The sequence below is a fragment of the Rhynchophorus ferrugineus genome, unplaced genomic scaffold, assembly GCF_030347505.1.
Source record: "Rhynchophorus ferrugineus isolate W39M unplaced genomic scaffold, kcgeb_rfMv2 rfM11, whole genome shotgun sequence".
NCBI classification, from domain to species: domain Eukaryota; kingdom Metazoa; phylum Arthropoda; class Insecta; order Coleoptera; family Curculionidae; genus Rhynchophorus; species Rhynchophorus ferrugineus.
In genome coordinates, this window is record NW_027472590.1 from 4,865,097 (window position 1) to 4,878,148 (window position 13,052).

The 13,052-nt window shown below is 30.2% G+C and overlaps 1 protein-coding gene across 1 annotated transcript in view; it reads right to left on the reverse strand.

Moving 5' to 3' along the window:
- The window catches only part of LOC143204685 (uncharacterized), a 333,208-nt gene extending 322,740 nt beyond the window's left edge, over window positions 1-10,468 (reverse strand). Inside the window, exon 1 of the mRNA XM_076417400.1 lies at window positions 10,352-10,468. The gene's annotated coding sequence lies outside the window, so the exon portion shown is untranslated. The remainder of the gene's footprint in view (window positions 1-10,351) is intronic.
- Window positions 10,469-13,052: the final 2,584 nt, after the last annotated feature.

Genomic DNA, 13,052 nt, shown 5'->3' on the forward strand with positions numbered 1-13,052 from the left:
GGACAAATAATTGAAATTACTTAAATATATAATTCCTTATTACCTTGTCAAAATACAATTGTAGAATATTATTCTGGGATTCTTATATTAGCTACTTTTAGTGGCTTCAATATTGAGTTTTATAGCATTCTTATAAAAAAAAACTTATATAAAGAGACTGATAATTAATGATAACACCTTATACAGTGGTATATACGTTTCTTGTCTTCTTGAAACTTATTAACTTCTTGGTTTCTGAAAAACATTTCAGCAATAATATTTTTTCTTTGTCGTCCTGTGGCTTCCAACTTTCAAAGCCTTACAAATTCTTAAAATATAGATTAGATTATTTAACATATATATTATGGAGCCGACAAAGATGCCGCCGAAATTCAGTATGTATGGATACTAAGTAGATGTACTACATTAAGTTAAGGACACAGAAAAGGCAGATGATCTTCTGGTCATCGGCTTCAGTTCTGCAGCAAACTCCTGTTGAAATCTGTTTTTTTTCTCTTGCTACTAAGTATATCTTATTACAAATATTATAAACTTGACATATTAATATACTTTCACTGCACAATTTAAGTCATTTAATTAATTTATCCTGTTGTTTTAAACTAAAAGGCCTTCTTTTTAAGTAAAAAAGTAACATCACAATATACAAATACAATAGTTAAACAAATAAATACCCAACGTTTAATCAGAGCAAAATGGCACACCGCCATTTCTTTTGAGGAATGCTTGGCTTGCAGTACCATGCAGTGTTGCCAAATTTAAAGGCAATAACTATATATTGTACTAAATAGTGAAAAACGTATCTACTCTATTATAATTTTTTTGTATCAAAATAAAATATAAAAGTAAATTTCCGAAGATCTTCTTAAATAAATTATTTATCTAAAATAAACTACATGCATAAAACAAATAGTCTAACGGTAAATTTCGCAACATCGACTTTACCAATATACGAATAGTTCCGAAAGTAGCCGAATCTCTGGACCACGATGATTTTTAATGTGTACTCGTACCCCGCATACCCTCCAAGGGGCATGATTCGGCTGTTATAAAGTTGAATGTTTGAGGACAATCCCGCTTAATAAAGTCCGTTGTTTGGCAGCCTTCGGATTTAAGTTGGTACTCGCCCTTCCGTATTATTAATAACCCCGGAAGAGTAAATTTTTGATAAATGCGAAAAATTCACGGCCCGATTCGTTGATCCTTCTTATGGGGAAAGTTATGGGATTGAGAAGGGGGAGCGCGGCCTAATATACTTATCGCAGGGGATGATTCACACAGGGCGCTTTTATAATTTTCCATGTTAAACTAGATAGGGTCAGTACAGACTGTTAATCCGTCGTTCTTGTTAAAAATACTGGGCCTTTTAAAGCAATAAAAAGTCTCAGTTCTGTTATTTGTAAAGAAATAATATTGGCAGATATTGCCCGGTCTGGTCTATGAATATTTAACCCGATTTTTATATATGTTTTGTATAAGATCTTTATTAGATACGCTTAGTACAATCTTAATTATAAATTAGTTTATCACTACTTTTCATTTATACTTAGTAGAATTTAGAATGGAATTAGTAAAATTCGTTTCAAACATTTCCTTGATATAGTTTTGAAAATGCTCTTCTATCGTAATTTTACATTATGTCTGTGATATGATGTGTATGTTTAATGAATCTTTATTATTTTATACATCCTACACAGGAATATTAAGATATATTGCGTTAACGATATTCATCTTACAATATTCTACATTTACAAAGTAGTGTAGAAATTGGTTCAGAGGTAAGACAACATATACAATGTAATAATATATGAGATCATGATAAACTTTGTTCTTTAGTCTGTAGTTATATAACACAGTTATCATGAATTATTTTAAATAAATTAATAATCTTTTAAGTTATATGATTATGTTACATTACATACATTGTTATATTACATTACATACATTACTCTGTTCATTGCGTTCTTACACAAATTGCTAAAATGGAATAAATAATTTTAAAAATATGATTCAAAAAAATAGAGTTTGTTGTATTGTTATTTACGTACAACATTATTATAGTTCTTTCAATAAAAGAGCCAAGGTACGTTTTCAAATTCATCGAATATATCGGCAAATTCAGTTTGTAAACTTGATTTAAACTCGTGAGTTCGGTAAGAGCGGGTTTTTAGTTCTCATTTTACCAATTAGCATTAATCTAGTTAATGGACCGACTATACCGTTGTCTGTGAAATTATTCAACATTAATAATAATGCAGGCGTTCTTTTGGAGCTTATTTGAATCTATTTCTAGTTGTTGTTTAAAATTTGTTTTTAAAAAATTCTCAATTTTTTACCAGATCAAGTGAAGCCCCCAAGATACCTGAATATTTTAACCAGTATTTTTTATATAAATAAGAAAAGTTAAATATCATACAAACAACATTCTGAAGACTATAATTTGATAACTAGAGCTACAACAAACTATTTGTTTATTCTTCAGCGAACCAAGGTATAAACAAACATAATATATAGGGTGTTTAGTAATCTAGTAAAACAGAAATTATTTTAGGAAAGCTAGACATTGGAGGAATCTAATTATAGCGAATCAACTACATGTGAGTGTGCTTTGTCTTGCAGCAAAGTAGTTTTGTTGAACCAAATATTTCTTTACGGATTTTTACCACAGAATTCATTTAAAAAATTACAATAATAACAGGAGTTAATTTACGAAAAATTTCTACACACTAGCTCTCTCTAGATCTAAATATCGATACTCTGGCTAGGGAACGCAACATCTATTGTCAATAGTGCTGTATGAAGCTTCTGCAAAATTTCTTTGCATCAATTGACAATGTTTTTCTTTGTTAATTTGGTTTTCACGTAGCCTTCACAGGTATCATATTAACACGACTAGTACAAATATTTTGAACGAATCAGTCCACTTAAAGTCATCGTTTTTGACGAAGCAGATGCACTACACTCATTTACCATTTTTGTATGCATTTCCATATACATTAAAACATTTATGGAAAGAATTAATTTTATCCTTTAACTCTAAATTTAACATTTAACAATTGTAAATCCGTCTTTTCATTTCCTCTCAATTAACTCGTCCAAATCACTCACAATATCCATTTTGATTACATGAAAACAATTTTAAAATCCCATTAGATTTAATTATATATTTTTTTAAATTTTATTACTTATTTTAGGTTTTTTAATCGATAATTCTATCTTATTAAAAATTCAACTCTGAATAATTTATTCTCCTACATTCTCACTAACTCTGTCAATGCTAATTGACGAGATAGATTGTTGAATTCACTTTCTCCTAATGAAAATTAATAAATGTCTGGTAAATCTACTTTCGCCTGGGAATTACCAAAAGCAAAATCCTTCAAGATTCGGTTAATTAAATTTATGCAAGGGGACGAATATTAATTTTGTTTCCAGGTTTATCACCGTTATCAACTGCGAGTCGTTCTTATATTCTTACCTGAGCGTTCGCAGGAATCTGTGTTTGCGACCAAATTGAAATTACTGGCTTTATGGTGGAAATAGTTTTTCTTCTGAGTCCTTGGGGCTTTTGATTTTTCGCATGGGTTGTGATACAATTAGGACACTCTACAATACGGCACCGTAAATAAAATTCAACTGACACACTAAGAAGTAATTTGTTTAGTTCTTATTTTAGCTTGATTTTTATAGCCATTAGTTGATGTTGTACCAGTATGGTCCTTATGTAAACCTAAAACGGTTATGTATTTATAAACATCACAAAGAAAGGACTCCAACCAAAAAATAATATAACTACAAAATCAAGATAGTGTGAATTTTTAATCTTTCTCATAAGGAAGCTACTAAACTTTACTTTCAAACTGTCATTTAATTCTACGTTTATAGATAATTAAGTTTAATTCAGTCGATATATTTTTGCCATTAAAAAAGTGTCTTAATATTAACAATCAAACCTAAATGGTAACTGCGTTTGGTAAACCTATTAAAAAATAATGGTTGTCGTACAAGTCTTGAGACAGTCTAAATGAGAGGTGTCCTTGATAAGTAAAATTATAAGAAATTATTACTCTGGTCTTTAGGATCAAGTTGGTGATTATTTGCAAAATTACTACTTATCTATAGCATTTTAAATGTACCTAGGTAAAATATTTTGTCGTGTTCTTATTAATATTGTTGCAAATCTCAATGACAATATTTATGGAAATGGTAGCTAAACGAAAACTACGAAAAAATAGTAACATACAGAAAAACTGGAAATTAGAATAGGTTAAATTGTATATCACAAAGGATTAAAAGGGAAATAATAAGTAAATAACTATGTTCGAGGTCTAATACATGACAAGTAGAAAGCCCTGGAAGAAATTTGGAGGGCCACTAATAACCTAAAGCCATAAAATATGCACATACCCTCTCTAAGATATCCAGAAAGAAATTGCAGACAAACAACAATCAACAAAAAGCTGAAGTATCGCCCCATCATTTAGGGACAAGCCTTCAAACCAATCAAAGAAGCCAAAAGAAGAAGTCTCCAAAAATATCAAAAGGGACATCAATAACGGAGAAACAACCAGAAAATTGCAAAGAAACAAGTAATAATATAAATAAAGGGAACCAGACATGGAAATAAAAGTTAGCGAGAGTAAATGAGTGCATATTGCATTCACTTGCAGCCGCACTGTTCATAATAAATATTAATACTAACGCTATTATCCCCTATAGTAACAATGATTGGTAACTTGTGGCGAATCCTCAAGCGAAATTGAAAGAGGACGGAAAGAGGAAAATAATAAGTTGCTGCTGCCCAAGCAAATACAAGAACCTCTATGGTCATATGGAATTTAGTTGTGTGGACGTTCTACAAGAAGTAACATCAACCGAATATAAGTATCACAGAATCCGTCCTGAGAAGTATTGTGTATGTCCCCAGGTATTATTTATCTTATATTTTTATATATATTTTCTCTATTTTATCTTCGGATTTCAACTTTTATTGAAGAAATCAATAGGTTTACAACAAAACAAGAGGAAATACACCATTCCCATGTTGAGAAGTGCTGTAACTTTTGGTAACACTGAACTAGGATCTAATTTTAAGAGAACCAAAGCGTGTGATCTTGTGTAGTTGTATAGTGAAGTGTACTAAATGATAAAACAACCAAACGTGCTGCTACCTTGTTTGTTTAATGTTTTATTTTAATAAAGACTAAATAAAGGTCAATAGGTCTTATTAGAAAAGTATATATTATATAAAGTATTATTTAAAAAAAATTAAACTGATAATAAACAAATACTAAAAATACATAACAGAGAAAGTATTATATCACGTAAATATATGATTCTAGATCGCATAAAACTTTTGCGCTGAGCTCGATCTGACCGAATTATTATATCAAAAGACGAAAGGAGATAAAGAGCAAAGGAAAAAGTGGTTATTCCTCCTCCTAAGTAGCGAAGCCTAAAGCAAATACGATAGTTTACATCGTCCCACAGTGGCGGTATATTGGGTTTTGTGCCTGCGTGTTTCTGCATACAAAATAAACAGGACCCCGTTATTTTAACTGCGATGAACTAACAGAATACGAAACTCCCTCTCAATGCTGTTGATTTGGTATTGAAGAGGATAAAATATCGATCAATTTTGGGACGATTTTGTTCTGCGTATATGGGTTTGTTTTTTATTTCTATCGGAGAGTTTAGTTTTAAAAGTGACTATTAAAATTAACAACACCGTCAGTTTTTCACTTTGTTTTTATTAAACACTTGTTTTTTAAAATATACAACCATTTCAGTTAAATTCTTTATAACACATAGTCTATCCAAAGTTATTTTGTACATACGTCATCTAAATTTGGGGCGTCAAGACGTCGCAATATTGCCCTACAGATACTCTGAGTTTAGTTTGGCTTTGACATACGACAAAATTCTAATCTAAATAAAATAATTAAACTAGAATGTTGCTATCAAATATAATTTATTTTAACGTCATAGTAATTCCAAGGCGTATGTTATAAAAAGACTTTTAAACTACAACTACTGCTTTGGTTATATTTACTTTGTACTCTTTTCCATACCACATATGCGTCTTTCGGTACAGTGTTTTCTTGTAAAGACATTATAATTTCATAGTATTTCTACTCAGTTCTATTAATACCTGTATGCATTTTTCTTGATAAAACTAGATTTAATCACTGCATTCTCCTTAACTCATTTGCCATATCTGCAAAAATACTATCCTTTCTCTACTGGTACATATCTGTGCACATAAATCTTTTACACTCTACAGTAAGATTTCCTAGAGTTATCATATATTAATTATATACTTTATTTGTTTCCAATCTCATCACCCTATCTTAGAACATAGCAGCATTGAATCATATCATATTCAGAAAGCTACATTCAAGTAAACAATTTCCAATCTGCCTAACATTTGTTCACAATTCCATCATTTGTGAATTTCTTCAATGTGTCGTCCAAACCGAAAGTGTTATCAACCATTACAGTTTCCAGCAAGAAGTACAATATATCTATAATGAATTATTAATAAATGTTATGTCTAATAAAACCTTATCAATTGTTATTTCAACATTTACCTTTTTCAATCAAGTTTTGTTGTCATAACACTATTTTTATTATCACTTTGCCACGAGTGACCTTTGGGTATACTGGTCCCATGCAGAAACATTCATGTCTCAATATATAAATTGAAGTCTTTCTTCATTTAACTATATGCTTTTAAAAACTGTATTATTTTAAAAGCAATATCCAGAACATCCATTTAACCTCTTCGATTCTTTTCAGATTTACAGTTTCTTTTGAAATAATTGTATTAAACTATGTTTTGTATTGGAAAACAGCCCACTGTTTTTATACATTTCATAGTTTGTTTCTTCAACAAATTTGCATACTTTTGACTAAAAGACAGACTAGTTCTGTTCCACGTTCGAAGCGATCAGGCAGCATTGTATCTCTTTTTAACTAGAATAAAATGAGAAAGAAAATATTGTCTTTTTCTAAAACGAATTTACATATTGCAACAGGCAATACATTAAACATCTTGATGACGTACGTACAAAAGGCTTTGGATAGACTATATGTTGTCTCCATTAATTTTCCGTTATATTAACTTTAATGGTAACAAAAATTGAAATTGGCAAAGAATCACAAAATGTTATGAAAACATGTTACAAATATGGAAAAGGCTAAAGGCTATATAAAGAGTATTTATTTGAATGAAAACTATATATTTCCACAATAAAATGAAGCAATCTTCCTTCTCCCAACTAGACAAAAACCTTATTCCCAACAAATTTCCTGGATCTCGGTTATGACAATACTGATGACGGCTTCGAATGTTTACTCAAGCTGAAAATCCACCATTCATACTATCTCAATATCCCATTTATCTCCCCTCTCTTGCAACTTACATAAATAAGGATTCGGGTACCAATGTTTTTGCTCCTGTACAATGCATAAGGTGGGGTTTTTTGATATAAAAGCGGTATGAATCCAGATTCGGATGTAAATTGGGCATTTTCGGGACAAAAAATTCCAGTCAGGAATGATTCTATTGACTCAAGTAGGTAATATGAGATTTTATTTTATTCTTTTTTTTTTTGATTGGATTAACTAATTCATATAATTCTTATTTTCAGATGGCTTAACTAATTAAGTTCTAATATGTGTCTCAACTATTTCTCAAAAACACTATCAACATTCCGAGTTCACCAAAAACATTTTTTTCCAGGGACATTTTAATTGTCTCCTTACAAACTTACACCATTTTATCACGGCCCTATATCAGCAGAACAGTTCAGCGCTACCAATTATCCCGCCCTCTAATGACACCAAAAAAGCGACAAGGTTTTTATTAAATGTTTCCTGAAGATAAAATTGTTACAGCGCTTCAATGGGCCTTTGCCAAAAACAGATAATGACCCAATATCCAAGCGGTTATCTCTTCTACCGTCATGCTCTTAATTTCTCTCGTAAATTCTATTTTTCAAGACAATAAATTCAATTTAACTTCTTATCTCTTATGTATTGTATATATAAAGATAAAATAAACTGTATATATATATATATATATATATATATATATATATATATATATATTGAATTATAATCACACATTATATGTTAATATCTCAAAAATGGATAATAACAAAGCTTACATCTTTAGATATTTATTTGTTAATAAATAAGTAAAATGAAATGAAATGAATTAAAATCTGACTAAATAATGCGAAAGTTATTGTAACATCTAAGTCCCTAGTTTCTTTCGTAAATTTAAAAAGATCCAGTTTTATTTGGGTAAATTATTCGCCTTTTATAAAAATAACAATTATGACTATTATTTGTTTAAGCGTTTCAAAATATTTAAAATTCGAATTAAATTCAATATGGATATTGTCGATCAAAAGTTGTACATCAACATTTTATAAATAAAGAATAAAAGGCAAGTATTTTTATCCATTATTTGGATTTGTGTATTTAGAAATTAATTTATTAATGAATAATGAAAATATAGATAATATATAACAGACCTTCTTAAAACATTAAAATTTGATTGAGTAATATTAAAACTGTAAAACTGTCAGGTATCCCATAAATCATATGTCATTCATAAATTCTATAACATCTGATTTTATTTCGGTAAAGTGTTCTGCTTTTATAGAAATAACAACTAGAATTATTTATTTTAGTTCTCAGTTTCTTTATATTTGAAAATTATAATTGAATTCAAATATTGGATTTTAGTTAACAGATGATATTCTTAACATTTGATTGAATAACGTTAAGATTACACTATCACACTCAGGTATGCTCTAAATATCTCTCCTAAATTCCAAAACATCCGGTTTTATTTCGGTATATTTATAATATATAAATTATAAATTGTACTGTTGATATAACACGAAATAAATATTACAACATAGATTAAATTTCATACATATTTCAGACATTATATGTTATACTAGGAATTAGTTTATTATTAATATTATGAAATTATGAAATGAGAGCCGATTTTTCATCTTAAATATAACAAGCCCGCATAAAGCCTGATTGAGTAACATTAACTTACTGTAACACTCTCAGGTAACCCTTAAATTATTTCGTAATTCTAATTTCATCTGCTTTTATAAAAAGAAGAGTGAGCTATATTAAACCATAAAACTTCTAGAAATGTTTGAAATTTTAATTAAGTTATTTTACAGTTAATAATAATTAGTTACTAGAATCTTATGTGTTAATAATAACTTAAAACTTTAAAAAAAATTGGTTCATTCTCAGGTAACCCCTAAATTTCTTTCGTACGTTCTAAAACAACCCTCCAGAAAAGATAATACAAGAGACCAGAGCAGGACAGATACGATTTTGAAAAGGAGCGTGAGATATATTAAACCCTAAATCAGCTAGAAATTTTTAAAATTAGAATTAAGTTAGTTATTAGTTAATAGTATCTTATGTGTTAATAATAAACTAAAATTTTAAAATTTGATTTTATAATTTTAAAAATATTGTTACACTCTCGGGTATACCCTAAATTGCTTTCGCACGTTCTAAAATAACCGTCTAGAAAATATAATACAAGAGACCTGAGCAGGACAGACATGCTTTTGAAAGAACTCTGAGATATAGTAAACCTTAAATATTCTAGAAATTTTTAAAATTAGAATTAAATTAGTTAATAGTTAAAATTTTATTGTGTAATATTAAGATATTGTTACACTCTTCGGTATCCCCTAAATTGCTTTCGTACATTCTAATACAACCGTTTAGAAAAGATAATACAAGATATCAGAAAGCAGGACAGACATGGTTTTGAAAGAACTCTGAGATATAGTAAACCTTAATTTCAAAAATGTATATAATAATTAAGATATTGTTGCACTCTTCGGTATCCCCTAAATTGCTTTCGTATATTCTAATACAACCGTTTAGAAAAGATAATACAAGATATCAGATAAACTAATTTGTTAGAATGACGTAACTTTTTAACAACATGTATCATTCTTCCTTTATCACCTATTACGTCTATTTTTGCGGTGGTGATACATGAACCTTGATCTTAATTTAATACTCACGACTGTGGCTTTTTAATGATATTTGCGTGCCTCTCTCGATTTAGTACCCAACAAATTTCGCTTGTTGTTTCGGCAAAACGAACGCCCAAATGGTCTTGATGGGCACTTCGCCAAAGTCGGTAATTATACTAATTGCTTTATTTTAAGTTAAGTCGCGAATAGACAGCTAGTACCTCCATAATAAACGGCAAGTTTCTTCGCTTAATCCTGATTTATTTACAGGGATAACTCCGAAAATAATTTAATCGTATTAATCAAGCGCTACTAACCTGAAATGATAATTACATATAAACACAAACGATCACATACACTAACCGCACTAACTAAATCTCTGTGGTCAGGGAGGGGAGGAGGCGGCTGTCGCGGAAAATTGACGAAAAAAATAATCCAAAGCGTGTCACACAATCGGATACCGAACAAAACCGAACGGACTGAAGCTGAAAATTGCTGAAACTGACAGAACGGGCCGGGCGATGGAAACACGGACGATGGCACGGCACGGCGGCACCACTGACGAACTAAATTTCAAATTCGCGGCGTCGGAGACGGTTTGACTGCGACGGGATCGCGCAGGATCTGGCGGCGTCGACGAGCTCATCCAGAAATTTTGGCTATGCAGGACCTTTCCCATCGTCCCGAATCGTTGATTTCCGCGGAGATTTATAAAAATCTGAAATATTTCGGCGGCTTTTTCCTTTTTTTCTTGTTCTTCTTCTTCCTGTCGGTCTGCTATCCAATATAATAGTCCAATATAATAGTATAAATTAACGTTGGGAACTATCGACTGAAAACAGTCGATAATTTGAATTTAACTAGTCAAATGCACGTTTCGACTGTTTCTTTTTTCCTTTCGTAATGTCAGACGAAGATGTACGAATCCTTTCCTGTATAAATTGTGAGAAAATAAAGTACGGAGATAATTGCTTGGAGTAGTTAATTTTTTATGCGCTTTTGCTATTCAACGGTAGTATAAACGAGATGGAGATGTACATATTTCTTCACGTACTAGTCTCAAAAAAAGAAAAGGAAAAAATAATTACTAAATAGTATTAACAGGCAAATTATATTTAATAATTTCATTTTAAAGGAAGTGGAATTAGTTTTATATTTGAATGTTCTGTAGATCTGTAAAAAGGAATGGAATTTTTCTATGGAATAGAATAATACCACACAAATGTTTTATAGTGTTTTAATATCTTAATAGGTATTTTTAAACATTATACTATAATAAATATATACAATACAATAGAACCTAAACAAAACCTAAATATTAAAGATGTACAATAACCATAAATACTAAATAAAAATTAAAAAAAACTAATCCATAACATACTTAAAAATGATCGCACAATAACTATTAGAGCTTTTTTAAATAATGTTTAATGCTTTATTTATTATTGAACGAAAATATTTTTAATAAAAATCGGGAAAGTAATCGAAATGTCACCAATTATTGCCATAAAAATAGTTAAAAGTATTTTACTACTTATCATTCACAATTTTAATCTTTTTACCCTATTACATTAACAATCTTGAAAAATATCGTACCAAGATGCTGCTATATTCATATACAACACATTGTGATTTACAAGCAAACTACCAAAAAAATCATAAAACTATATATATTAGATATAAATCTATATAAGCATAAATTGGGTACATTTTTGTCAAGGTTGCGGCTAGGACCACAGAGCCAGAACCTTAAAAATCAGTCGAATGAAACTAGTAGAACCAAAAATAGTAACTTAAAGTACACGACTGAAACAGTCGATAGTAAAAAGTAGTCAATTACTAAACAGTCGATAGTTAATTTTGGTTGAAAGTTCTCACTGCTAGTATAAATCTATGAACGTATTTATGTAAAATTCTGCTATTCGTTATAAGCTATACAGTAATTTTGATATATAACCATTATTTTTAGATACTTGCGTGTTGAAGATTGTTATTAAGAGGGGAGAACTAAAAGTCTAAGAACTAGTAACGTCTTTGAGGGAAAATTTCAGGTAAGCTGATCTTTTGACATATTCACTCTCTTGGTCAGAACCCGGTCCATCTGGCCGGAGGCAGGAGTTTACCAGTGCGCATCGTAACTGCCAAGGTAAACACTCAATATTTAATTTTATTAAGAATGGATTATTTTAAGATAGCGCCAGTTTTTGACAAGATTTTGCCCGCATTACTTGCCCACAAACTTAAGGAAATATTGCCAACTGAACACACTGAGCCCCTAACCTCTTACAACGCTCTCAGAATATTTAAAGTTATACAATAGGAAGCCTATTCTATAATAAAAGTATCTAAAGGAGATATACCCTGTGGAACTCAGGAAAAAATATGATGAATATTATCACCATAGCTAAATTTGACAATGAAGCAGGCAGAAAATTACAACAGCTAAGTAACAGTATAAATAAAACAATTCAGAACAAAGTCCTAAAAAGGTATCATATTTATACCAAGATATTGTAGTGGTGATTAAAAACTATGATAGTGAATTATTTTAAGATACTCACTGTTATTCAGGAAATCAAGAGAACAGCATTCTAGTGTTGAAACTGAAGTGTTGCAACTTTTGGATAACAGTCGAATAGGAGAAAAACTAAAGAATCAAACCGTTGAATCTTGTAATGAATAAAAGGTATATTTAATAGAAAAAAGCTGACAATGTTTATAAACACATCAACAACAAGTAGACTCATATTTGTAAGTCGTCGTTGACAATTCTCGCCTTCACTCTCTTAGGTCTTGATAGCATATCGATGTTACTCAATCAAAGATCAGGATTACCTAAATAAATGGGTGTGAAAGCAGTCTTTTTCGATTAAACTTAACTGAAGTGAGAAGTTATATGTGCAGAGGAGTAATATTTAAACTCAGTGGTTACACAGTGGCGTGCACAGTAAGCTTCAACAAACATTTGTGTAGTACAGTGATAGTAGTTATTGTAGGTGAAAGAGTTGTTGAAGATTT